Raw genomic sequence first — 26,833 nt, forward strand, 5'->3', positions numbered from 1 at the left:
TTGGTTTGTATTTTGATTTCCACTTTAACAGCAACTTTACAACATAATTGGTTTACTAACTCAAAGGTTTGAACATTAAATACACAAGAGAAGACTTTGTTTTTGTTCAGGTACCTAAACATATCGATTTTCGAAGATTATAATGGGTTTTGATAGAAATTAATGAAAGGTTCATATAACATAAGGCCCTTTGGACCGAAAAAATGGCCTAAGGGCAAATTTAATGGTTAATCGCGTTAACGATGCTCATGGTACTTTGCTCATGGTACTTTTTGAAGAACCATAACACTGTTTTTTTTTTGATAATCTATGAAATAAGGGGTGTGAGTTTTTTCTCGTGTGCTATAATTATTTATTTTTATCTCCAATCAACCAGAAGAGAATTAAATGAACTAGATCTTTTTTGTAATAAAATATTAAGATCGATTAAGTTAGTAAAATTATTGGTACAAATAAATATTTGCTTATGGAAGGAACGAGAAGATAAGAGAAATAAAGTTGTGTCTCAAATCCGAAGGATTGATTTTTGTATTCCCAATGTTTCTCTTATAGGATTTTTCCTAAGTCACTTCCTTATCCAAACTTTAACATGTCACAGTAAACTTTTTATTGACAAAGACAATTTATTTAAGCTCCAGCTTCCGTTTGACAAAATCTATGCCACAGTACAATTAAACTAAACATCATTAATGCTGTATTTTTGTTTACCTTTCCCATTATAGACGCATTCAAATGAATTTATGAAGTAGAAAGTATTAGAGCATATTAGTCACAAAATATCACGGAAGCCAGACTGTCACACTCAACCTGCTTCACAAAAAATCATAACATTCAATAAAAATCTTATCAAACAATCAAATAAAATATAAAATTCCCCAAGCTCCAATTCTCGCACTTCTTTCATGTTGAAGACATCAACACACCGAGAGATGATGACAAAATGTAATAATTCATCAAATGCAGCAAGATACCTGTTAACACCACCAACCATCGCACTGAAGATGACGGAGATGATGATGATTAAGATGAACAGGTGTTCTCTATATGATGATCCCTGTCACTCACTCAAATCCCAAAGCTTTCATATCATATCACTCACTCAAAACAAACCAAATGGATTTGTGAATGAAACTGAAGACAAAATTCACCAACGTCACGCAACCACCGCACCGACGTTCCTCATTCTTCGTTGGTGATTTTTTTGAGAACCAAAAGTCAAAACAAAACCAAAGAAATGCTTTCACACACATGTTTTGCTTATTTGGCGCGCTTTAACTTACACGCATGTTTGATTCATCTTTTCATTTAACTCAAACCACACCGGGAACATGTGTATGGGAGAAAGAAGATCTCTTTTACTATCGAAGACCGAACGATCCACGATAGTCGTGAGTTAAAAAAAAATGAAGAAGAAGAAAAGCACAACCTCAGAAAAGAAATGAAGAAGAATTCACTCATTCTAACACTTCTTAGCCGAAGAAAGTGGCCAAAAAGATAAGAATATGAAGAGAGAGTCTATCCTTAACATCATCAACAACAAGCAGCAGGCGCAGCACACTCTCTTCTTCCATAAAGAACAACAAAACCACTCAATTGAAGAATGAAACTACTAAAGTTGTCCGTTTTGGTTTTTGATATGGTGAACAGAAGACCAAAAAAAACAAAGACATATGCCAACAATATACCATCATATCATCTTTTGGTCGGCTTATGCTTTTATGGTAGCAATTGAAGCAACAAAAGCACTAGCAGCAGCTCCATCTAACAGCAGCAACAACAACAGCAGCATGAGTGAAAAATAAGTCAACAACTGCAAAAGAAATGAAAAGAAAAGAAAAGAAAAGAAAAGAAAAGAAAAACTGTAGCAACACAATACCTTACCTTGTGGCCTGATGGTGGTGGATGGCAATGGCAGCTCTATGTGTTGTGTTTTGTATACCACCACGGAAATATCTTCTTCGGTTTATTCTTCTTCGTTCGATTTCAAACGAAAGACTTACGTACGGCAGCACAGTGGTGTACCTAGCTATCTCTCGAGCGAGCTTGAACTTCTTAGTACACTACTAACAGTGATCTTGCTTTTAAAAGAAAAGCCTTCGAACTTATATAACTACTTATTAGCTTGGAGTATGCTTTAGTTAATCGGTCACCTTCCAACGGTCAAGTTCGCTTACCTTCCTTTTCTTTTCCAATAAAACAAAAGAAAGAATTTTTTCTTAAAATTAACAGCGAACAAAACAAAAATTGAGGAAATCGATCCTTCCATATTCAACAAAAAATAAAAAAAAAACTTGGCCGAAAGAATAAAAAAAAAAAAACAATCAAGCTCAAGGATATTTTTTCTTTATACCAACACAAATACGGGATTATTGTATTTTTGGTTTTCTTAAAAATTGTGAAGTGGTAAAATAATTTTTAATAAAGAATTAAGGATTTATAGTGTGTGTATCATCTATAAGTGATAAGACGGATACTGTGAAGTGAACTAAGGAGTCCTGCTTAAATAAATTTACAATAAATTGTAAGTGATAACATTAAAATGATTTGAAGTAATATTTTGGATTTGAATTGAACGGATTTTTAATAATTTGATTGAAGTTTAAGGAAAGCTTAGAGAATACTTAAATGATTCACAAAATATTTTTCTTATAAAACGAAAGACTTGAGGATAAATATTTTTTCGAATTTAACGGTTTTTACTCCATTTGATTGAAGGTTCAACTATATTAAGGCAAGTTTGGAGGTAAAGGACTTTAGTTTGATGATTTAATTGAATATTTTGTTCCTAAAATGAAAGACTTGACAAACGAACCTGAATTTAAATATATTTGAATTTAACGGTTATTACTAGACTTGATTTAAGGTTAAATGATATAAATGAATAATTTTCATATAAAACGAAAGACTTGATCCTCGAACTTGAAAATGAATATTTTTGAATTTAACAGTTTTTAACTCCACTTGAATGGAGTTTGAAATAAAGTAAGAAAAGTTTGAATCAAAAGACTATGGTAGATTCAAAGAAGTGAGATTTTTTGGGAAAAAAGTGTCACTTTTAGACAAAAATTAAGAAACGTAATTTAGATTGAGAAGGATATTTTTACCATTCAAAAATAAGTTTTCTTATTTACTTATGACTTTATTATATTTGTCAATTTATTTTTATAAGTGCAACAAAACTCTACTGAAATATTTCACTTAAAATACTTAGTAAAATCAACTCCACGTATGTGGCTATTTTACATTTTTTTAAATATTATTAATTCCTTACAATATTTTTTAATTTAATAATTACGTATATAGTTTATATTTGTTTATATAAAAAGAAAAATTTCATAGAAACAAATGAAGTTATAAACATATTCTGTTTTAAGGAAATGGTCAAAATGATAATAATACGTTTCGTGAACTCATATGCTTCAATGGTGATTTTTAAATCCAAGACGTGGTTTTTTGGCTTTGAATTAAATTAAAAAGCTTTTAAAATAAATTGGAAGAAGTTCATATTTTTAATTAAAAATCGTTCCAAGTATTTTTCTTAAATTTTATAACAAAAACTTAAATTTTCTATACAAGATGTCAAAGCAAAACTAAGACTGTTTGAAAGTTTAAAATGTATTTCCGAAATTATTATTTTTGAAATTTCTTTGTTTATTGAGCTTCGACAGGGTTTGGAACTGCAATTGTTTTAAGGTTTTTTTTGTTGACTAATTATATCCTTTTTTTAATGAGACAATGTATTTATATTACGTAATTAATTTTCTAAACTAGATGTCAAAGAAAATTAAGACTGTTTAAAAGTTTAAAATGTAATTCTGAAATTAATATTTTTAATTTGAAATTTCTATGTTTACATATTCTGCTTCGACAGGGTTTTCAATGGATTTTATTGAAATTGTTGTTAGCTTTTTGACTAATTGTATTTCTAAAGATTAAAAAACATTTTTTTTAAATGAGACGACGTATTTAACGTTGTTTTTTCTTTGTATGTCAAGAGACTCAACTTATTTTTAGAAATCAGTCAATTTGTATACTGACATATACGATATTTTTAAAAATTGAAAAATTCCCAATTCTGTGCCGTAAATCAAAACCAAGTGAAATGAGGTTAACTTTCAGCTTTTGTAATGTGCAAAAGGGGCATTTTTAAGCAGTTGGTCACTTAAACAAAGTAAAATAAAGCCAAACTATAATTATTATTTGAATTTTAATAAAATGATTTGAGATATATGCAGAAGAAACTTTGCATTGCATATACTCAACTTCGCACCTACTTAAAGTTTCTTATTAGGGGGGTTACATACCTTACTTTTTAACTTACCATAAAATGGACTTGGTCTTATTTTTATTTCAAAAGTGCACTATGACCAAGTACTGAAAATTTTAGAGATAGAAAGAAATTCTTGTACCATATTTTTTTAACTATACCAAAACAAATTCATTGAGTTATTACATTGGGCTGAAGTTACTTATTTTTCTAGTGCCAACTTAATTATCACACATTTTTTTGTGTGTTTATATTGATTGAAATCTTTTTTTTTCAAACAAGACAATTCCCTTACTTAAAAAAACATATTTGACAATTTTTAAAATCAACAAATACGAAATCAGTCTTTTTTTTCTTAAATTAAATTCTTGATTGACGAGACGAAAAATTTAAACGTGCACACGTAAGATTCATAAAATTCCTCGTATCATGTTATAGATGGTCAATGACCTGATCATTTTTGTTTTCAAATAGAATCTTTAAGTTCAATTCCCTCCGATTTCTTAAAAAAACAAATTTAACATTTGATGGTATTTAAAAAGTTTCATAACATGCTTATCAATTATTTTTGACACACAGACTTCTGTTCCAGAATTAAGAAGAATCATTTCTTAGATCTTTAAACTTGTAAATTTTTCAATACATTACATGAACAATGGAAGAATTTTGAACGAAAAAATATGTTCCTTAATTTATTATTCGAAGTTTAAAGGACATAAAGTTCTTGGGCCAGAAAATATAATCCAATGACAATTCTAATTTAGAGTGTTACTACCTGTTTTTGATAAATATTTTTTAGCTACACAAAATAAAAAATATTGGAATATAAGTTCTTTACTTAAGAGATAAAATTTTAAATTTTCTTGCAGTGCAGCAATTTTTGAAATCTTGATATCTTACAAAAGAATGAACCGGCACTTTGAACTTTATATAGAAATTACTTCAAATCAAAAATTAAAATTTTCCCAACCTCAAGGTATTTCTGCTGTTTAAATAAATTAAATAAATGTTCACATTATTAAAAAAAAATTCTGATAGCTTGATGGACAAAATTGTTTCTTAATAGCTTTGCCTCAGTCTACAATTCTTATTAGATGCAATTAAAAACCAAAATATGCTGCACGCACGCAAGATTTATCTCTTACAATCTTCTGTGACAGCACTTTCCATATTTTAAGAATTCGGATAATCTATCTTCAGAATTTTTGAATGAAATTTATTTTCATTTTTATTTTTAATATTTATCAAATCAGACATTTTTTTTACTGGCGTAAAATACCATGGTCTGTTTTAATAAGTTTCATAGATCTTGTTAGGTTTGTATCCACCTGTCATCAAGCCTGCATTTTATTTCTTTAAATTTCGTATAGCAGTACGCCTCCGAAAATAGATAAGAAATCTAGATACGTCTTTTCTTGTGCTTTGATGTCTAGCACATCATAAGTATTCATTATCTCTAAAATACCAAAAATACTGTATTAGTAGACATTTAAATAACAAGTCGTAAAAATGAAATAAAAATCTTAAATAATCTATTAAACTGTGTTAGACAAATTAAATAATCTACCTAAGTGTTCTACAAATTATACTGACCAACTTTCTAAGTAAACGTTTTGGTGAATGTAAAAACTTAAATGTGTCCAACTATTTAATAACACTCAAAAGTGATTCGGTTTAAAAATTTTAATTGTTTTTTTTTATTTTCTAAAGATGATTCTATGAGAGATAAGATCCTATTATATTATGTTAAACAAACATCAGATAACTTTTGAAGGGATTTTCCGTGCACGCGACTTTATCTTAAAGACATTCATTTCACTTTATATTGTCCACAAATCTTATACAAGAAATCTCATATCGTTCACCCATTCTTCTGAATGGGTTTTTATCTTTTTTTTGGAATAAGACCACCTGCTTATATTTTCAGCAGAATCCACAGCTATAAAAGCGTCTTCACTTAGAACCAACAAAAAATAAGTCATAGTTCTCATCATTCTTATTTCTCATAAAAATTATCTTGATACTCTCACTATTTTTTTCATTGTAATTAATGAAATAATAATACTTAAAAAATAGTAAAACCAAAAAAACAGTAGCAATAATATGAAGTTCAGAAAAAAACCTACCCATAAAAATAATTTTACTTTCGTTTCTTTTTCCTTTGGATTTCTTTTAACTTCATTTATTTTCCACAATTGAATAAAAGAAAAAATTGATATACTTAAAACGAATCATCAAAAAACAGTCCGATATAATAAAACGTTAACAGCCTCTTTCTTATGGTTAAAGCTAGAGAGGTCTTTGGGCCAACTGCGGAAAGACTTTAAAAACACAGGTACACAAAAAAAATACTAAAAGATAAAACGAACCTGCCTTACATTTCAAATCTTGAAATTAAATTTTTGTTGTTTCACCTCACTTCCGCCTTACTTAAAGTTTTAAAGAAAACAAAAATGGAAAGTGCTATCTACGTAAACTGCATGATCATTTGTAGAGCTTGAATTTTTCTATTTGTCAGTTTTAATGAGACACGAAAATGCTGCTTAGTCATTCATTAAAAAAAACATGGTTAAGATAACCCCAAAAGAATCCGCCATCAGCAGCGACGAGATGATGATGACCATTGACCAGACCATTCTTTTCTTAGGCTCGGTTGCACTGTAGTTATAGATAATCATATGACTTTTGAAATCATACACACATTAAATGACACTCAATGACGATCAAGTTCAAGAAAAATCAATCTTCTAACGGTACTTTTAACAATTCTTGAATAGTATTTATCTCCTGCATAGTCTGTGTGTCGAGATACACAAATTAATATGTGTAACAAAATGATGGACAGACAGACAAATATAAGACTGCAAGCAAATTTGATTATTATACAATTTTCTCTTAAGAAAAAAAATAAAACGAGACTACAATAACAACAACACTAAGAAGAACAACAACTGTAAAGTTGTCAGCTTCAAGAGAAAAACTAGCAGAAGAAATGTTAACTGGTTTGGCATACCAATGGACACACTAATTTCTATTTTACCTGGATTGTGGAATGCATCTATTATAATGCCATGCCATGGCTTGATTTGGCTTGGCTTGACTTTTTTTTTTCTCTTAGCCAAATAGCAACCAGGTGGTGTGTTTTTTCAAGAAGTTGTAGTTGTTTTTTTTAATACTTCAATCAGAGAAATAAACAGGAGAATCATCTAAATGTGCAATTATTTTGAACACCAGCTTACATTATAAGATAAGATACCACCACACCACTTACCATGAAGAAGTACATACTTATGTTTTATCAAAGGATGTTTTGTATATTGTATTTGTTGTTGAGCAAGCTTGAAAGGCATTTTGTCTGTCAAGTTTTTCGAACGAAGTTATTGCTGTTTTTGATACCTCAACTTTGAATTAATTTCACCATAAAAAAATACCCAAATAGCAACTATTCACATCATCACAGTAATTTTCAAAAGAAAGTTTTCAAATGCTTCTTTAAGGATATTTAAGACTTCTCGCGTGGATCCAATATAAGTTAAGGAAAGTTCAACAAAGGAAATATAACGGACTACTAAATTCTTTTTAATTCAATAGTTCATGTAGTTGAAGTGTTGAAGCCCTGCTTATTGACATAAGATGCCAGGCTATTGACATTTTCCCACTAGTGCATCATGCTTCAATACTATTGATATTGAAATAAGCAAATAGTTTTGAATATTTAAGAGACCCATTATGCCACCTTTTTTAACTTCTGACAAGTGTAAGAAATTACCTGCTTGGTTTGTTAATTTCCATTTGCTGGTCATTTGAGAGCGAGTTATGCACTTGTGTTCAATACATTCAATTAACTCGTAATGGGTCGAAAAGGTCTTTTCCCCATAACTCTATTTAAATAATGTCATCATACTCTTGAGCCCATCCGAATGAAAGATTCTGAATGCAGGAGTTTTATGCCTGTGTTTCTTTAGAGTAGATCCAATGAGGTTTTGATTTACCATTTGCCGGCTTCTCTTATATTTCAAAGCTTATTTTCTGTTTTTCTTTCTTTAACATGAAATAGTTTGCTGTTTTAGAATAGCTCAGATTCTAGTCGGTATGTTACAGGGCTTTTTAAGAAAAGGTTTCATTTTGATATTGATTCAGAAAATTTCTGATTGATAACTTTATGAATTCTATCAGGTTGATTGTGGAGCATTCGCTTTAAACTTGTCTTTGATATTCAGCAAAATAAGAAGCTAATAAGGCGTAACGCCTAGGTGGAAAATTGCAATCACAGTCGAGATTCTTACAAAATTAAGATTATTTCGTTACTTGTGTCGCACGAATTTCAGGCTGATTTCATAATGAAGATAAAAGTTTCAGCATCAATATTTTCTATTTCCAAAAAGAATTTTGATTAACTATAGCTCGGTAGCGCAATCCATTTTACTTTCTTACTTACTTATTATTACAGCTCGGGATGAACCTGGCCCTCAAGCAACATGCGACTCCAGCCAGCTAGCTACTAACAGTTTCACACGCCAAGTTGGTTCAAGTGCTTTTCCATTGCTAAAATCACCTCAGTCTATCTCTGCTACGCGCTCCCTCGGGATAAGATTCGACGACTTTCCGGGCTAAAGCATAGATATCCTTTGGCTCGCATGATGCAGTCATTTAAGTCTTTGGACTTGTATTCTTTTCACTATTCATCTATGTACATGAGGCAAAAAATCACCCGAAGAACTTTCCTCTCGGCGTCAAAAATGTCAAAACCGAACGAAAAGTTATCAGAAGTTATCGTCAAACAAAAAGTAACCATAATGAATTCAAGTAACTTAAGCAAATTTGACATTTGTTTAAGCTCGAGCCATTTAAATGACTCTTGCGTAATTGCGAGAAACTGAGCAGAACGTGCGTATTGATTCGTTCTCTTTAGCTAACTTAAGCTCGTTTAAGTCTATTATAGTTGGGCCTTAAGACGTTTTCATTTTTCTTTGATAAGGTCTAAGCCTTAGCGCAATAAATGAATACAGGGATGATAAATGTCTTATTGATAGTGACTTTAGATACTCGAGTGAGGACTTTACTTTACTCAGTTGCTCAATCGTAAGTCCAAAGAAAAAGCGATTTGAAAGAGTTATTCTCAGTTTGAATTTAGCGCTGTTGTCGTTGTCTAAATTAAGGAAGACAAAATCTTTAACTATCCAAGGTTATAGCTGTCCATGATTAAGTTTTGTCCAAAATGTCTCGTTTTGATGGCACTTTATTTAAGCACTAAACTTTACTAAACGTTACTGACATCACACTTTGATATTTCAATTAAGTCAATATCAACGCCGTATCAGAGTAACTGGATGGACTTTAATAAGATTTTTTCTCTAATGTTGACGATTGAGTTTTGCAAAAATTTTTACAGAATCATTTTTACAGAATAATTTTGAAGAATTCGTAAGGCAATGCATTTTTGTTGGCCTTGATAGAGCACCGTGAATTCTCCTTCGTCATTCTGCACAAACTAACAAGCTTGACAGGGATGCAAGAACTAGACATCTTCTTTATAGCTGTCATACGCAGTCTGGAAATTGATAAAAATGAGTTGAGTATCGATTGAAGTTTCTGGGTTTTTTCCAAGATCTGCCGTAATGTGAATATTAGGTCATTGGTCGACTTTCTTGGTTTGAAGCAACCCTGATAAGGACCTATTAGTGTATTATCCTTTTGTAGTTGGCAGAATTCAGAGGGTCTCATTTCTTGAGTATAAGGTGAACTATGCTGGGATTCTATTCATCAAGCATCTTCCGTCAATATTTTGCAGATAAGTTGGTGCATGTACGTTAACAATTCCAATTCCAATTCCGTAATAGTTAAATTACACTTTTACAGGCTTTCGTCAACATTACGGGTAAATCACTGATATTCGCCGATTTTCTTGAGCAGCGTTCACCACGGTTTCTAATCATCGCATTCCTATATCTTGTCAAAACCGCTCAAATTATTCTGCTATTTCTACTATTGTCAGTCGAAAAAGTGCTCAAATGACGATCGAGAAGTGCTTGAGTTTTGTTAATTGTTTCTGCAACATTTACACCATTTTCCAATGAATTTAAGTAATTTAATCAATTGTGTTGTTAAAACGAGTATCGTAAGATTTTTACAAAAGACGTCGTTTTTACTTATCCAATGTCAAGAATTGACAACTTCAAAAGTGATAAATAAATTAGTGAACTAACAGTAGAGAATAAGGATCTAGTGACTCACAAGTCTCTACCTTAACAGTGTTTGAGTAATGTCAAGAATGAATCTGAACTACAGTTCTTATGCCTGATGGGAATGACTTATTTCAGAGAGCACTTTTTATGACAAGAATTACTCTTGGAGGATAAGTCGATTTTCCGTAAGAGGAATTCAACCTTAGACCTTTGGCCTGACAGTCCTTCCACTAACCAATATGGCTAAATTGATAGCTTCCCAAGTATTGGACCATTTGAATTGAAACCTTTTATTTAAAATCATTTTTAAGAAATTTAATTCATTGTGTATGGCTTTTGTAGCCATAGGCTCACTAGTGATCTCATGGTTTGTCTCAAAAGCCAGTTTAGCAATGGTTTCTAGCAATTGATATTTTAGAGGCATGTGATAAAGTTGGCACCAAGCTCTCTTATCGAAAATGAGTTTATTTTGTATCGATCTCTTCTTAGTGAGGTTAGAAATTACCAATATAAGTACAGTTGGACGGGTTTAAATCTAACATCCACAAAATAAACGCTTTAATAACTGCATGTCAATATTGTTCAAATTTGTCGTGATTTATTTGCACCTCTTTTATTTCCTTCGTTTGCATAAACATACAAAATAGTGACAACATCACGTTGAGTTCTAGAATATTCTTTTCAAAAACAACAACTGTTAACATTTATTTCCGTCGATTGTCTAATACGAAAATGACCTAACCTAATCTACTATTTAATGGTGACTTATCAATCAATTTATTCCACATATTGGACTTTGTTGTACTAGATAAGGAAACAACATTGTAATATTTATACTATCATTAAAATTAGTGTTAGCTAGTTTAACCACTAATGGAAAGTGACTAAAAGAAAAACAACTATGTCTCCATTTCATACAAAACCAAACTATTATAAATACACCGGAATAGAGTCTTTGCTGCCAAGTTAAAAGCGGTTGACGACTTTATATAAACTCGTATTGTATTATATGCAATATGCTTTGAACAATTAATTAGTTATAGAGCCAGTTTTAAGAGAATCAAGTTATGCATTCAGCAAACGTACGCGATAAGACTTAATCGAAAAGAAAAAAAATGGGTCAACTTCGGTTATGTACACTTTACACATACCTACTTTTGTTCTTGTATCTTTTTCTTGTTGTTGTTTTTGTTTTTATTTATAGTCTGGTTTCTTTTGAATTCAATGAAGAAGTGTTGACCTACCGCACATTTTAGAATTTTGTTTCTGTCTCCGTTGTCTTATTTCTATCCTTCGCGAAAGCCAAAGCAAACACACAACTTCCATACAATAATCGTGATTGGTTTAATAAAATTCTTTGATATGTTTGTTCTTCTTTTTATTAGTTTTTTTTTTATTAAATGGAATTTAAAATGCAATACCACAGCCATGGATTCTTTATATTGAGCTGTATTTAAGCTAAGAATATGACTATGGTAGTTCTTATATTTTTATTGAGAATATCAAAATCAAATCAGAATCATGTATAATTTTGGTTTATTGGTCGTTGAAAAAGATTCAAGTTGATATTTATGGTATTTTGCTAGTTTGGTGGCATTATGGCCTCATTGTTATTTTTGTTTGTTTTGTTAGATGATTGAAAACAAGAATTTTAATAAGCAAATTTTATAGTCTGTTGTGATGATTGGAAAATTTTATAATAGACATTTGTAAAATTTGGGTTTATAGGTGATGGTATAGAAAAGAAAACAAACAATTTTTTAGAGAGACTCATATTAAGCTGAATTAATAGTGTGACTTCACAAGAGCCAAAGACTGGTTCAAATTAAAGAATATTTTTTGTTAAGAATTCTATAAAAATTGCATTCCATAGAATAACTCTCATATATAGGCGCACCTTTGAATAACTATGCAGAAGATAAACTTAATTTTTGTCATATTTTGTTGATTTCACCTTTTTACCTTTTGACAAATAAACATTAACACAATTTCATATTTTTCTTTACCAGTCTGTCGAAGTCAAAATACAGCAGACGCCCTTTGTTAAAAATAAGTTCCGGTAATTTCTGTCCACCTTCTTTTTAGATACACACCTACATACATAATGCTCACGGGCAGTTCAACAAATTTACAACCACTCAGCCTACATTCTTATTCATTTTTAAATGGCCGCTAATTATGTTATGTTTTGTTCGGTTAAAGATGTGGATTTAAGTTACCCCTTTTTAGATTTATAGCTCATAAATGTTTGAGTGTGTAATAAAAACCACACAATTTAAATAAGTTAAAGAAAAACTTATTGAAGTCAAACGTGGCATACGCAATACCGGCTCCTCTGGGTGAGAAAGTCAAACCAATTTAAACTTTTCTTTACACAAAACATATTAAAAGTTAAAAACTTCAATCATGCATCTAGGTTTCAAGTGAAAGGAAATATTGTCATTTCTACATCTATTAAAAGAAGTTGTGCATATATCTCTTAAGAAATTATTCTAACATTCTTTTCAATTTCCATTTAAAATTTCCACTTTTCCCTAATGGCTTATTAAAAATCCAGCATATCAAGTTTGTAGTTCAACTCTTTCGTTTTATTCTCATGTACGACTTAAACTTATACGAGTATTATTGTTTATAATTCTTCAAATACTCCGATGGCTGGTTCTTCTTCTCGTTAAGAAGAACAAGAAAAAAATAAAACATTCAACATCGTTTTCATGTATCGTTTCTGTGTCATCTGTTCAAAAAGCAGAATATCAACACAACACTAGTCAATTCGTCATCTGTCAGTCAAAAAGAAAAGAACCAAATGCCAAAATGATTGAGCGATCCGCCGGCCATCATGCGGTCGATGTTTTTTTAATATGGCTTTTCCTTTTGGTGCATAACATTATCATATAAATATAAAATGTAAGTAGATACAAGAACATATAGGTCATTTATTTAGAAGACAAGTCAAAAAGTGATATCATAAATCTCTTGTTACTTTGTAATGAAATCGAAGGTCGGAGAGGAAAATTGTTCGTTTTTTTGATAAATTTCTTGACTAAAAATCAAATCAACAATTCTTCTTTGTTTGAGTGATGGTCACAAGGAAAAAGTATTTTTTGTGTCCATCTTTTTTCTCACAGGAAGCTATTAAGCTGAGTCATTTTGCAAAAATTCCAAACAAGTTTTCTTTTCACAAGAAGATTTGTTTTGTTATTTCCAATGAAATTATTAATCTCATGGATATTTTATCTTTTTCTGCAGAGAAGAAATTCCTTTAATTTCGATTTCTTTTCTTGTGTCATCATAGCACATTTCGATTAATTTATAATCATTCTACCCATTGAGGTCAATTTAGCCTTTTGCAAAGTAAAAGATTCCATGTCTGAGTCCAAGTGCAAGTCTAAAGTTAAACTGCGCCATCGAAGCCACCATGGGATACGCTAATACTAAATGTCATCAAGCAAACATCTGCACAAGATACAAGCTGAGTGGGGAGATAGATAGACACACAACTCTTGAGAGGATACTACTATCGTATACAATATGAATGAGAAGCCTCGATTTCATATAAGAAAAACTCCATCCTATAAGCAAGCCTCTGCAATCCGGTGATTGGGTGAAAAGGATAGTCTACAGTAGAATACCACAGCAAGAGATCGTGGTTAGTTCCATGGTGATGCTGGCTACAATGAAAATGGAAGTTTTATTTTATTTTATTTGTTCATCAGTCCTGCACTTCGAACACCTGCCTGCCCCAACCCCACCGGAACTCTCTGACAAGTCAGACAAAAAACTAAAAGGAAAATCTGTATGTGGGACATGCTCAAGTCATATACAGCAACTATACCGCATTACAGATACTTCGGATAGGATGTGTTGTTTTTGTTTGGCGAGGCATCCATCGACCAAACTCACTCTTTGCCATATCGATACCCCCCCACGGTCCGTCTTCGTAGCATTTGGTAACTGTATCTTTTACACACTCTTCACTTCGTTGCTCTCGAAGACGAAAAATCCTCCATAGCTAGTCCAATAAATTAACGAATTATTCAGATTCTTTTAAGCTGCTTGTTGTGCTGGTGTGATCAAGGTTTTGTATTTTGGGCTCGTCTCTCCTACCCTCCATTACTGTTACAAGAATTGTAGAGAAATTTCGCTGTCACTTTCTTTCTGCAAATAGAAGACAAAAAAAAAACAAAGATACAAGTTGAAAATCCTGGCAAAGTTCAATTTAACTTCTGATGTTACAGCTAGATGGTGATGGTAATGGGCAATGGTTTTTGTTGTCTTCGACAACGTTCAACTACGAGGAGGAGGAGGATGGCGACGAAAAAAAAAGACAATTGCAATCCCCCTAATGAAAACAAATCATGCCTCAAAAAACATAACTTTCCCCCATGCGATGCAGTGGACGATGGACGAAAAGTCGAAAAGACGACCACCGACCGATCGACGACGACGATGAGACACCATGTGAAGCACAGACGCCTAGTGATGTTGGAACATCTGTTAGATACACATAGCAAACCAAATGACATTTATTCGCTAGATTCTTCTTCTTCTTCTGCTTTTGCTGATCGGTGCCCCTTATTTTGTGTGTCTGATGTCTGATATTCTTCTCGTGTTCCTTTTTAGACAAGAGGTATCACAAGATGTTATTCTGTTGTCGTTGCTGTTGTTTTTGTTGTTGTTTTTATAATCAAAGTTCGACGGTTAGTGATAAAGTTGAAGTTCCTTCTTGTGTCCACTACACCATAACACAACACATCACATCATACTTGGAACTCTAGTATATAGTTAAGATAGAATTAAATGTGGAACGTTAGAGAAACTATGTCACTGAAACGGATAGTGAGTTTGTTCTTCTTGCATTCGAATAACATTCAAACAAACAAACAAACTACAAAACTACATTAATTTTATCTTCGACAATCAGATGAGGGAGAAGAAATTTATAAGAATTAAATGATGACCAAGAAGAAACTAGCAAGCAATGTTGCAAAGCAAACGAATAAAACAAACGGGAAATGGATGAAAATTAACCCTAATTGCTGAGTTATATTTTGCAAAGTGATCAACTTATGATAAGTAGAAGATGATTTTATGATATTATGGGGGGAAGAGGGGGAGATTTTGGGCTAAGAGTATTTTTATTTTTTTATTTGAACAAAGCGTATTTTTCGAATGGGGTTGAGACAAATTACACGTATTTGCGCGTTATAATAGTGATTACCGCGTGAAGCACTTTTGCAAATATATTTAACGGACAGTTTGCAAAATTGAGGATTTTAGTGTTATAAATTAAAAAGAGAATTATTGTATTCAATTAAGGTTCATTTCTTTTCTGTTTTTCTATTAAAAAAAGTATAAAACTATATGAAAGACTAAAATCGAGTTCGGAAGCCAGCTCTTTTGTTTGATGTACAGAAATGATAATTATGATTGAAAAATAAGAAATATTTGTATTATATTTTATGATGATGCAAATATCTTAGGTAAACGTGTTTGAGCTGATTCATCATTTTTCAAAAAAAAAAAATATTTAATAGTAAAAAAGGAAATAAAAAGGAGGAAAATTGTTTCGTTTTTTGATACTGAATTTTGTTTATGTTTATACTTTTACTAAATTTGTGAGAAAATTGGTCTAAAATCTTAGTTTCAGGAAGAATTTTTGTGTTCATCGGAGGGCACTTAACTTTTATTCAATTAATTGCTCTATTGACAGTTTCATCGATGGCGGTACTAATTAATGTGTTTAAAAACTAAGCAACATTTTTTTTCTTCATAAAAATGCCCTATTTGGTGTCAGCTGATTTTTATTCATAGATTGATTACAATTTTGAGAATGAGCAAAGAGAGCTATTAAAGTTAGTTTGGCATGGCAAGTAACGTGTAGAACTATCATGTTAGAGGTATTGGGTTCAATTATTGTCTGTGCCGTCTAAAGTTCTTTTTACAGTTCTCTTGCGATCAATTGAAAAATTTTCCAAGAGTAATTCTTGTCATGTAAAGTTAGTTTATGCGAAAACAATTCGTACAGCTTTTTGTTTACAGATTCTATCCAGCTTGATACTATCCATCTGAAATGGATAAACATTTGATGTGATTTACTGATATCAAGTTGCGCTTCAATTAAAAAGGGCTTTCAGTTTCCAGTTTCATACACGTTAGATTGGTGGTTGTCCTCTTATGTGGTTCACCTCTACTGAACCTTCTATTATATGATCTTTTTGCGTGTTTATCATAAAGTGAAAATACAGTAGATCTAACAAAATTTCAAGTCACTAATTAACACCTATAAAGAATTTAACTCATATAGGGCTTAGAAAGGTACCTTAGAATTTATTTTTAGAGTTGTCTAGTGAAAGTGAAAAAACACGCATCTTCGCATTTCAAAATAATTAGGCTATTAATCATTTTAGAATCTTTTTTCTGTTCCCAGTTATGGTCTTGTGAGAAGATTAGAAGGTATTTTTAACTACGCTTGACTTAAGTCCAATACTACATGTCTAATTGAAGTGTTGCGATGTCTTACTTGGCCCACAGATAAGAAACGTGTCATGATACTGTTTTGATGATAAATTGTCTAATTTTGTTTCTTAAACAAGACTTGTAATTGAAAACTCTCGAATAGACTTGATTTCTTAGAATTAAAGTCATTATGTTTCTAAGGGTTCATAAATATGCAACATCGATCTAGTCCAACCAAATATATGCCTAAAATAAGATTCTTATTTTGTACTTAAAGCAGATATTTACAGGCGAACAAAAACACACTCAATGTTCCTTTGCTTCAATTTAAATAAGAAACACAAGTTCAATGTTTTTGAATCTTTCCTTTTTTTATAAAATTTCTTGGAAATAGCTTCGCGGTCAACTTTTAATGCTGACGAAAGTTTCTCTGTTTGGCAAAGATACATAAGATTCAGCGTTTATGAAGGCTTTTGGTGGGTCTGTCTTTAAATTGTATTTTTCTACTGTATAGCAATTCTAATTTGAAAAGTTTTAACTCACATAGAACTAGGAAAAACCATTTAAAAATATCAGTAATAAAAGCTCAGTTTAGGGCAACTTTGTTAACCATAAAACTGAAGACGGACTTTGTGCAGGATAGCACACAAACTTAAACTACGTGTTTCATTTGGTCTTACTAGTCACTGGCCGTCAAAGAAAAGTAATATCAACTACCGATGAACGCATCTTCTCCGATAGCCAAGCTGCAATAAAATCAATGGAATCTGTCTCTATGAACTCTCAAACAGCCTAAAAACGCCCATAATCTCTTGTGGTGATGACGGAATGGTCAACATTTAACTTATTTAGATGTCGGGTCATAGAGTCATTTCAGAAAATTGAAAAGCTGACGAACTTGCCTCTAATGGGATACAAATCTATCATTGGCATAGTATAAAGAAGTTTATGCTTGTAGACCAACTTAATTCATTTGGTTAATACTTGATACTAAACGCTATAAGCAACTAATGTTGGTTATTGGATTTTACAATAATTCCGTTCTAAGAGTTCTCACAGGGCACTGCTTAATAGGTTGGCATACTCTTTAATTTGGAGCTCCTACATTCAACTGTTGAAGAAGCTAAATGGATGAGGACGAAAAGGAGAAAGTGTCTCATTTTCTATGCCCTGTCCTATAACAAATACGAAGACTCCACCTTTTCCTACAATGTTGCTAGTGATCTAAGATATTCTCACTGCAACTGGTACAACGAGTAAGGTTGGTCTTAAGATCAGAATGTGGCTGTGACAATAACAGAACGAGGCCCTAATATTCGTGTATGAAATTAACTCTTAATTAATTTGGTTTCTTTCGCCCGAATGTAAAAACCTAGTTGTTCATAATTTTCTAAATCATTTAGAAATGGAAATGAAAAGAGTAATTTAAATGCGCTACTACTTCAAAAAACTTCTATCAGTTTCTAGCATGAAGGTAACTCAACCAAAAGAAGTGCACATTTAGAAATTGATTTGAAGCTGTCCTTAAGGCAAACTACTCAGATGGTATTTTTATAATGTTGGCTCTTTTAGATTCCTTTAAATGCACTCTGTAGGTCTTAGACCACACTCCATCATTGAATAAAAATCACTTTCTTAAAATGTATAAACTCGCACGAGGTGCGTTTTCCCTTTTATCGCCGTTTTGTAGTCATTAACATTGCGATAGTTTTTTTGACCTACTTAATTCAGCATTTTCCAAAACAAAGTTAAATGATGTTGTAGTTTTTTCTCTTAATCGAATTGAACCATTCAAAAGCCAAACTGACAGTCATAAACCAAATTCCTGCGGTCGCTATTGATGCATTTTTTAAAAAACTGCATTTGCTTTCCTCCTAATGACGTTTATGATACGTGCTGAAATAAACACCATCAGTTCAGCTCAGCTCAACTCAGCTCGGCTCAGCAAAACAACAAACAAAATAAAAAACTATTAATCCAAACGTTCGTGACTTCGAGAGTCTTAACCCCGTGATATCGATATTGCGCTCCTGCTAAGTGTTGAGTCTTCTCACAATTTAACTATCATTCATCGAACGTTTACTGATCAATTTGTTGCATTTTATGGGATTTCATCGAACATCGAACCGACCGACGCGATCCAACGATGATGATGGCGATGGTGATGGTGATATTGAATAAAACGTCTTTGCCAAGGTGAGGTCTGTCTATAGAAGATGTTGAAAAGGAGGAATAAGGAGGGTGTACATCCCATGAGGTCATTAGTGATAGATAATATTATAGAAAGCGTTGTTAAAAGGCCATTTAATTTCATTCAAACATTGCGCTATCAACATATCCTCACTCGTATAAAGAAGTTGCAATCGCTTAGAGCGGTGGTAGGCGCTGCGCTTATGCTGATCGGTGTTTGGGATCTAATTCTGCCTTTACCTTATACCAACAGCTATTAAGGTTAGATTGTGGATAAACTGTCACACTTTCGCTGCTGGTTCTTGTCACCAAGCAAGAAATCGATCTATAACTTTACTAAATTGTATCTTTTTTATAATGTTGTTGTTGTTTTTGTTCTTTTTTATTGTTAAGAAATAGAACCAACATAAATTCAGTATGGCACCCACGTCTGACGATGGCAAAGAATGAAAGCAATTACCACGAGTGACTCAATGACACCTATGAATCGTGGTATGTGACTCTCGATCGATTTAGATTGTTCTTTCTTTTTTTTGGTATAAATTTGAATAAAAATGCGGCTTTGAGGGCTCGTCGCGTCGTTATTGTCATCGAGGGGAAAGTTAAGTTTTGTTATTTGCAATTGTGTGATTGAACTTTTCCTCAGGAATTTGCCATACTATTTTCCCGTCGTCGAACGTAGAAGACGAGGAGTGCGGATGACATGAATAGTTTATGCATCCGATAGATACAAAGAATTTGCAAGTATCTTTATAGGATAAGATTCTTATTGTGTAGTTTATCTATTTTTTGATTGTCAATTTTGGATTCAATAGAAAGTAAAAAAAGGTCATAAAATTGGTTAAGCACTTTTGTGTGTCTTTAGAATACAAAATTAATCTAAATCTAAATTTTCGTTTTTTTTTTTAAATGTTTATCACTTCATCAATGGAAAACAAAAAAACATTGGAATTTGAACAAAAACAAAACAATAAATGAAAACTGTAACCACATTTGGTTGGAATCTATGCTTTGAGTATTTGATGACTAATTTACATAATTTTGTCTTTAAGAAAGTTCTTTTTCTTCTTCTTTCATTTTCTGTTTGATTTTTTATTGGTTTTTAGATAATTATAAAAACAAATGTCAGATACTTTATACCCAATCGATCCGATAGTGTTAATCATCATCACAAAATCAATATTTCCGAATTATTGAAGCCATTGTTCGATTTAAACAAAACCAAAAATAAAAAAAATAGAAGATTCATAAATTTCCTGTGGTGGCCCTTAGGATGGGAAAGCTTCAGTTTTACATACAGTGGACGTCCAATATAACGAATGCCCGATATAGCGAATTTGCGATATAACGAACGCTTTTGAAATTTACATTAACATCTCTAAATAACGAACGATGATAAAAAGTTGCTATCCGATATAACGAACGCGTATATATATTGCCTTAAAATGATTTTTTTTCTTGCCATTGTGATCTGTGCATATATTTTTATGTCAACACATAAGTTTATTCTCGTACATATGTATGTGTGTGCGCCAAAGGTTCAAAACTGTAACAAGATTTCTGTTTTTCGTTTAGTCTTCGCATCGCCTACTAAAAACATTTTTGTTAGAATTCTTATTTTTTGGTTTGTCTATCGCTATGCAGTTTTGAATTTTATGTACGGTCTTACACACACATATTCAATGACACGACGGCAAGATAATGTTAGCAGTTAAATAGTGTTTTTGTTGTTTAAAGTCTCGTCTGGTTGAAACGCTCCGTAATAATTTTGTAGATTTAGTTTTGTGTACAAAATATTAAAATGAATACAAAATCTCAACGTACTCGGCTTTCATTAAAGGACAAAGTCAAAATTATTGATGAGTTCAACAAAGGCGTTTCACTTAAGGAAATTTCAATAAAATTCCGTGTGCCAAAATCAACAATATGTGGGATTAAGAAAAGTCGCCCACAAATCTTGAAGAACCTGAACTTGACACACAATGGAGCAAGGTGATGGCAGCAATAATGTTGGAGATCCAATAAAACACGTTGACGCTGCCAGTTCTTTGTCGAATGTGTTACAATGGGGACAACAAGTTAATATTGATATGGCTGATATGTTCACTTTGAGGCGGCTTCAAGAAAAAGCTTTACAATTGAAATCTCAACTTGAAGTAAGACAAAGTCTAATAAGTGATTTATTTTCTTCAAACTAATTTTCAAAATTAGTATACTATAATGGCAGGACCATTCCATTTATCATTATCAATAAAAACATATTAATAAATAAATTAATAAATTAACCACTTACTTAAATTTTTTTGAATGGAAAAGTCGATCGATATAACGAACGCTCTCGATATAGAGAATGACCTCGAACATTATATCATTCGTTATACTGGACGTCCACTGTACTTGATTTTTCCTTCTTTTTTTGAATAACGTTCCACGATTTATTAGGGGCTTTTGTGTGGTTTTTAGTTATTTTTAATTTTTATTACTGAAGGGCTATTTTTATTTGTTGTATTCTGTAGCATTGTGTTGTATAACAAAAAGAACTTAATTTATTTATTGTTGTGGAGAAAATAGGGAAATGTTTTCTTTTTTTTCAAACTTTTTATGGGCTACTGTGAAGTTTGAATGTCGAGAGTGTGTTTTATTGTGGACTTAAGCAAACACATTGAGTATTGAAAAATGGCATTTAATTTTTGAAAAAGTGTAAAATACTAAGACTTGTCGTAAAATTTTGTTGAAATAATTTTTGAGAAACACATGTTTGTGGAGAGCTTATCCGATCAAAGAAGTATTAATAAAATTTCAGAAAAAAAGTATTTAAGCCGACATCACTTTATTAAAATTGACCAAAACATCATTAATTAAATATACTTCTTTTTAGGTATGAAAAACTTTAGGAATTGATTACAAGTAATAATGTTTAATATTTTTCATAAGGGTAAATAGTTTAAAATTTTTTTGGAATTTGTAGATCCTAAAACGAATACTTTGTTATCCACTGGAAACCTCAGGTCATATACTCGATGTCGCCAAAAATTCCGCAAGATGTTTCGGTTTTCTAAGGCGATGCAGGAAGTTTGTCACCCCCTCTGATCTTTCTGTTATCTACAAGACTTCTATACGTCCAAAGCTTGAGTATAACTCTCAAATATGTGCTGGTGCTTCTGAAACTTACTTAAGCCTATTGGACAGTATTGAACGTATAGCATTTAGATTAATTGGTGATAATAACATCATAAAATCATTTACGTCGCTTGAACATCGTCGAAATATTTCTTTGCTCACCCTCTTTTACCGTTATTTTAACGGTTTATGTTCTAGAGAAATAGCCAGCTGCATAATTTTGGTCTTTGAATTTTTATTAAATCTTTTCCTCTTGAAATTGTAAAATCCAGATATTTTGGTCAATATTGGTGCGATAGTAAAATTTAAAGCTTTAAAAGTGGAATGATCAAGTTGTGGTCAGTATACAAAGTGTTTAAGAGATATTTTGAACAGAATCTTAATTACATTCAGAAATGACGTCTTAAGCTAAGATCAACGTATTATAACTCAATTTTTTCGGACTTCTTTCAGAGTGCCTTCAATAGTAATATTTTGAAATGTGTTACTTTAAGATGTGATCCAATAAACTGTGATACTTCAACCTATGATCTCTCTGACTTAGTTGTTCAAGACTATTTATTGAAATCTTTTACTTACTTGAATGATACAAACTTTCATAAGATTATTAATAATGCTGACAACACTGCAAAGTTTATGTCTTACCTTGTCGACACTTCAAGGGTGCATCCAGACTTTTAATCAGTGGCGGGGAGGTCTAGAAAGACCTGTAATGGACATATACGAAGCATTGAATTATTGCATACCCAGAAATTACGGCAAAAAATACTACAATGTCCCAATGGAAGCACAATATTCTGGTCATTTGTAAAAAATATGTGTAACACTACGTCGGTTCCGACACTTGTTTCCAATGACACTGTGAGTGACATGACTCCGCCTGTACTTGAAAGCGTTAACGATTCTATGGGACGAATCTTCTGTCGCACTCGTTCAGTTACTAGAGTACTTAAAAATCTTGACATTCACAAATCCGCTGGTCCGGATAGTATCCCTGCTACTGTTCTGAAGAGGAGTTGTTCAACGCTGCCAAAACCACTGCGTAAGCTTTTCCATCTGTCCTATTCTACAGGTCTCTTTCCGACTGGATGAAAAACTGCATTTGTCCAGCCTGTCCCTAAAAAAGGCGAATCCTCCTCACTATCTAACTATCGTCCAATTGAACTTACATCCCTTTTTTCCAAGGTCATGTAAACGCTGAATAATTTTCATCTTAAGAAATATCTTAAAAAACGAAATCTTCTTAATGACCGGCTTATGGCCGGTCTTGCTTTCGTTGCAAAAGATCCACTGGTGGTTTAATGGTTTATCTTCCTGAACAGTGGAAACATCTTTACATCGTTTTGGAGAGAGTAAGATTGTTGGTATTTGGTAGATTTCGCATCAGGCTCTCTTATTAAACATGCGGGAACTTGATATTGAAGAATCTCTTCTTTGTTGGGTTAGAAAATATTTACCTTCCCGACCTTTTAATGGAAGTAGTATTGGACGGGGTTTAAATTTAATATCTACAAAATAAACGCTGAAGTACCTCAGGTCTTTTTGTATCCGACGCTCTTATAAATGATCTTTGTCTGAAACTTCTAACCCTTTAAATTGTTTCGCGGATGACAGTACCCTCAGCTTTTCATATTCGTTTTTAGATTCTCATCCTTGTTTTCCGGATGTGGATTATCAACGGCAGCGTGTGATAAGCTCATTAAATTCTTATCTGGACAGCATTGTTCAATGGGGAACTAAAATTCGAAAACTCAATGCTGTCTACTGTCGCAAAAGCGTAACCCTCCCCCAAAGCCATTATCCATGAGTGGTACTTGCATCGACGAGACTGAACAGCTATAAGTCCTAGGTATGTGCATTACAAACCACTTGTTGTGGAGTGATCACATATTCGATATCGCTTAAAATGCTGCTAAGTGTTAAGGTTTTCTCCGACGATGCAAGAAGTTTTTTACCCTTTCTGATCTGGCTATAATTTATAAAGCCTATATTCGTCCAAAACTTGAGTACAATTCCCACATTTGTTCAGGTGCATCTATAACCCACTTGAGTCTCTTGGGCAGAATTAAAATGAGAGCTCTAAAAATGATAGGCGACCGTTGTCTAACTGAAACTTTTGCATCTCTCGAGCACCGTCGTAAGGTTTCATGTCTCTCATTATTGTATCGCTACTTAAATAAGCAATGCTCTAATGAAATAGCCAATTGCATCCCTTCCCTCAAATAATTCAATTGTAATACTGTTCTTTTAGGAATGCCCATCGGTTTACCCTTGAGCCCAATTTCGGTCCTACTGTAAATTCTTTTTTTATTCGCACTACACGAATGTGGAATTCTTTACCAGACTCAATATTTCCTGCTCATTACAATGTTCATTGGTATCTCCTTTCAAATCCTATCCTGCCTTCCTAATTACCCGCACTGTGTATAATCATTATAAAGGTATTCATATCCCCTTTAGTGCGCGTACAATATAAAAAAAAAAATCAATCCCAGTTATTTAAATCGATTTTTTTTTGATAATTACTCGGGTATACACAAAATGTAAACAAAGTCTGTAAATCTTGTACTGAAGTGATTTAAATAAATGAATAAATTAAATATAACCTTTTCCCTATCGATCACAGAAATCATCAAGACTTTAAATGTATTAATTACATCCCCCATTCATGAGTGGGCAGAAACACGCCTGCTTAGCTATAATAAATAATAATGAATACAAAAAGCACCATAAACCTTATCTTATCAACTTTTAAAAGACGACTCCCTCATTAGGAAAAACAATATCATTAATAAATAATTTTTCCCTTCCGCTTTGTTAAAAAAAACACCCTATGATAAGTCATGAGGTAATGAATCCCACTCATGAGAACTCAAGAAATTATGTTGTTCATTAAAATTTAAAAAAAAAATGACCACTGCACTAATTAAACTGTTTAGCATATTTTTCGGTAAAGTTAAAAAAAAAAGATGGAAAAAAAACACCAGCCATATATTTCTATAGCCAACAGTACAACGGTCCTTAAGTGATATCTTATGAGTCGAATGAGGTGAAGAGTTATTATGGTCCAATTGCTTATGCAGAGAGAAAGATCACACACCAAAACAGTAGGTGTTCTTTTATTTTTCGTAATATGTTAATTGTTTGTTGCATCGTTAATAACAATTAACGTCTTTTATAAAGTTAAAGTTATGCACAGAGAGATGCATTATGTGGGAAAAGTTGTTGTTAAAAAAGCTCTATTTTCTTTTTTGAGAACGGCTGTCAATAAGTGAAAAATTGTTAATTACCTTCAAGTCTTTCTTATTTTAATATTCATAGAAATAGTAAATGAATTGTTAGCATTGAAAAATCTTTTATTTAAATTTAATTAATTTTAAGCATTTGTTATATGCATAATTTATAGATTTTTAACATTTTTTTTTTTATTTTTTGTATTTTTAGGTTCCCTATCCCTTGAAGGAAGACCGTTATTTTTATAAAGTACAAAGTAAGTCGAATATCAAACAAAAATATTAAAAAATTGGTTGTTTTGTTTTTGTTAATATTTAAAATCGAACAACAATTTCTGCAAATGTGGCACAGATATTACAACACCAGATGAAAAAGTTATTATTTATCAATCTATGTCAAAAAGACATACATTTTGCAAATTTCAAATTTACTCTAGCGGTTATAAAAAAAAAAGTTGCCTCTTCGGACACATTGTATCTTGTAATGGACTATAGCGATCTTTTACTCAGCAGCAGCATTTTTTGATGAGTTAATAATATGATTGATTGAGGGACTTAAAAACTTCTCTAAAATTTCAATTAAAAATGTTGATAGCTTTTGACGTTTCAAAGCCAATAGAAGCCATGGTTTTAAGAGACATAATTTTTATTTACTTAAGGTAACTTTACAGTGCTGTGTGATCTAGGACCTCACACAACCGAATTCTCCATCTTGTTCAGTCAATAGCTAGATATCTCAAGTTGCTGATTCCAAGTTGGGTGAGGTCACTTTTAAGTTGTTTGGGCCAGCTGATCAGCGGTCCGCCCCTGCTGCTCGGCAATTTTTGAATGGATTCGAGAACTTTCCGGATAGGATCATTGGTTTCTATGCGCTCTACATAACCCTTCCATCTCAGTCGTTGGACTTTTATCCTTCTGGACTTTTTATCTTCTATGCATAAAGGACCGTAGAACCCGCCAAAAACTTTTCTCATAAAATTAACATAGGTATTTTCATCCGCTTTTGTCATAATCTATGGTTCTGTACCTTATAGCAAGACTGGGTTGATAACGGTCTTATTAAACAACGCTTTGGTTACTCCAAAGAGCTACTGATCAGCTGCTTTCTCCCTTTGATCTCCGCGCTAGTATTTCTTACTGGATTCATAGTGGAGCCCAAGTAGCCAAGGTCCTTGACTACTCAAAATTATGTCTGTCGCTGATGGACGTTTTGAGCTTTATATACTTAGTTTTGCCCTAATTAACAACTCTGCCTCTATACTCACAAAAGCCCCATTGACAAAACGCTGAGTTCTTCCGATTATTTAAATGTCATCAGCATAGGCTAGTTATTGGCCACGCTTTTGAAAGACAGCACCTCTAGTGTTGAAGTCGAAGAT

General features: G+C 32.3%; 1 protein-coding gene across 1 annotated transcript in view; it reads left to right on the forward strand.

The window, feature by feature from the left end:
• Positions 1 to 2,011: 2,011 nt before the first annotated feature.
• Positions 2,012 to 26,833, forward strand: part of LOC129942839 (uncharacterized) — a 70,394-nt gene continuing 45,572 nt past the window's right edge. Inside the window, exons 1-2 of the mRNA XM_056051930.1 lie at positions 2,012 to 2,521; positions 25,666 to 25,711. The gene's annotated coding sequence lies outside the window, so the exon portion shown is untranslated. The remainder of the gene's footprint in view (positions 2,522 to 25,665; positions 25,712 to 26,833) is intronic.

This window comes from Eupeodes corollae, chromosome 1 (assembly GCF_945859685.1).
Source record: "Eupeodes corollae chromosome 1, idEupCoro1.1, whole genome shotgun sequence".
In the NCBI taxonomy this organism is placed as follows: domain Eukaryota; kingdom Metazoa; phylum Arthropoda; class Insecta; order Diptera; family Syrphidae; genus Eupeodes; species Eupeodes corollae.